The sequence below is a fragment of the Ascaphus truei genome, chromosome 3, assembly GCF_040206685.1.
Source record: "Ascaphus truei isolate aAscTru1 chromosome 3, aAscTru1.hap1, whole genome shotgun sequence".
Classification (NCBI taxonomy): Eukaryota; Metazoa; Chordata; class Amphibia; order Anura; family Ascaphidae; genus Ascaphus; species Ascaphus truei.
In genome coordinates this window covers 77,020,866-77,023,562 of record NC_134485.1, presented here as the reverse complement: position 1 = coordinate 77,023,562, position 2,697 = coordinate 77,020,866, and the positions used below count along the sequence as shown (strand labels likewise).

Below are 2,697 nucleotides of genomic sequence, written 5' to 3'. Positions count from 1 at the left end.
ATATGCTCTATTAGCACTGACAGTGTTCTATAGGATGCTCCTACCTATTGTTAGCCTTCTATTTATATCTTTATATTTTTTGTATTAACCCTATTATGGGTGTTTTTCACATATAGTGATGTTTTTACATCATAAGTATGTTTTGCACCACGACGTTCAGATTAGATTTTGCTGTGGATACAACACTACTATTCTGATTAATGTACTGTTTATTATTAAGCTATGCCTCTAAACACTGCATTAATTTTTGGGGGGGTTTCCCCCCAATGTTCTCTGCATCTCTTCTCTCTCCAGATGATAGTGATCATTGTAATTAAATTGTTATTTTATAAATATATATGACATTTACTTCTCTTACTGTAGTTTAGCATATGTTTATAGGATTTTAGTGACCTTTGGTCTGTTATGATATCTGTTTAAACACTGTATGTTTAGAAATAGGTTTATGGGATATGTCTAAAATCTGTATGTTTAATATGCACACATATTTCTTAAGTTATCATCAACCAATTAGGAACATTTACAACTTATAAAAAGCATTATGGGAGTAAACCACTCCATTCTCTCGAGTTTTTAATAAAAGGGGCGATCTGATATATACCAGATCTCGTGAATTTAACTAAGTCTTCCTGGACCTATTCAGTCCTTATATTCTAAAAATACGCCTCCACTGTCTGCTTCCGTGCTGGGTGGAACAACTGTAAGCAAAGCCGCTTCCCCTCCGTAACCACTCCTGTGAGCTGTTGGGGTTGGTGATGCGCTACACGTCACATGGTGTGTGAATCAGCTGGTGTGAGGGATTCTCTCCCTCCCCTTCCCCGGCAAAACAGCGCTCTGTCGGAACATCCAGTTGTCGGGTGAAGAGAAAAGCAGCTTTACCAGTGAGAGATCTACCCTCTCTCCCTTGACGGTGTAGTGCCTAGCTGGTTATCGAATGACCTGGAGTGGAGACAAGCCGTGCCCAGGAGATCTTGATCCAAGGAAGAAACACGTGATGACCTGGTGCAGCAGCTGTGTGCATGTCCTTTTATTGGTTACTATACCTACATGCTCATTTTATCTTTTTTTCTGTACGTGCATTCATTACCTTATTTATAAATTGTTTATTTTTATATACTACACTATGAGGGTTTTGCGCTTTCTTCTTGTTTTGTTTATATATACACTGTACTGCATTCTGTGAACTGAATATACTGTAAGGTTTGGATCAAACTTCGCACCCATTCGCACTATTAACTGCCATCCCTCAGCCCCCATCGCCAATACAGTATTAGCCCCCAAAATAAACACCAAATAAATTAAAGTGAACCAAAATAGGATAGAATTTAACACGTGTTTTATTTCTCACAACAATAGGACTGAATACCAGCACCACATTACAGGACCTCAACAGAAAGGTCCCCATGATACTGTCCTTGCTTTTGGCAGCGTTTAACACTTTTATGTTACATTGTTCAACAGTGCTAGCAACAATAATTACATATATTCACTATAAGGCCTATTTTTTAAAATAATCCACTGGATACATTCTTACTACATGGCAGTAGCATGTCCATTATGCTGTAACACAATGGGCAAAACTCTGGCAATGTGATTAATATTTTTCTACATTAAGAGTGTTTGCCCAGAAAGCTCATATTCCCTTTACTAGTTGGTCCTTGTTGGCAGGTTTGATGACTTTCCTCAGGTGCTGTTTCATTTCATGCCACACCAGTTCTATGGGGTTTAAATCGGGTGATCTGCAACATCAGGGACAAAAAAGGGGATGTAAGAGCAAATATCCATACAGTAGAAATGAACAAGAAACAGTTGCAATGCAACATTTACTCTGGGGGAGTCTTCACCTAGTTAATTCTGTGTGCGTGAATATGGGCAGCCAAGGCACTGTGTTTTGGTTCATTATCCTGGAAGAACCAATGACCAGATGGAAACTGAGCCTGAATATGCTCAGCTATGGAGTCTATAATCTCTTCTTGATTTTTTTTTTTTATCCATGATTCCTGTAAAGAAAAAGGGATATAATGTCATACAGTACATTCTTACGGCACAAAAAAATTAATTACCAAAAATGATAAACTGAGAATTACTGTCAAATATTATTATGGACACTGGTCCAAGTCTAGATACCCACACATGGACCTTGAGTGGGTGCTTCGGACGTGGCTTCAGGGATAGCCTTTTTTTTGTAAAAGGCAAAAGTGGCAAATCTTTCTAGGGCATCTGACGTCTCATCTGAAAATATTACAATTATCATTGGACACACTCTGAAATGACAAGATAGAATAGTACAGGTACTGTTAACTTGCATATGTGCATACTGAAGCCGCTTTGCCACTCTACAGTCGTACCAAAATGTGAATGATTACAAGTGTGCATACGTATTTGTCACACGACTGAAGTTAAATATGACAATGGATAAACATTTTTTATTTCTACATAATTGTCACAAGAAACGAGGGAAAGGGGGAAGAGGGAGGAGGATGAGGAGCAAAGGAGGAAGAGGGGATGAGGCCGAAAGAAAGGAGAGGGGATAATTGAGAAAGGAGGGAACAGAAACAATATTCTAATTCAATAATAAACAGTTGGACTGTCTATACAGTACAGTACTTACTCTGTTCTGACAGAGCGAATCCTCTTTATAACTTTAGTTTTGCATGGGCATGATAGACACCGCTATGAATGACGTAGACGCCCGAG

At 38.7% G+C, this 2,697-nt stretch overlaps 1 long non-coding RNA gene across 1 annotated transcript; it reads right to left on the bottom strand.

The window, feature by feature from the left end:
* Positions 1-1,405: 1,405 nt before the first annotated feature.
* Positions 1,406-2,264, bottom strand: LOC142490932 (uncharacterized). Its single transcript, XR_012800161.1, has 3 exons — positions 2,132-2,264; positions 1,845-2,000; positions 1,406-1,739 (listed from the first exon to the last, which is right to left on the bottom strand). It is a non-coding gene; the product is annotated as an uncharacterized LOC142490932 (long non-coding RNA).
* Between the last annotated feature and the right edge of the window lie 433 nt (positions 2,265-2,697).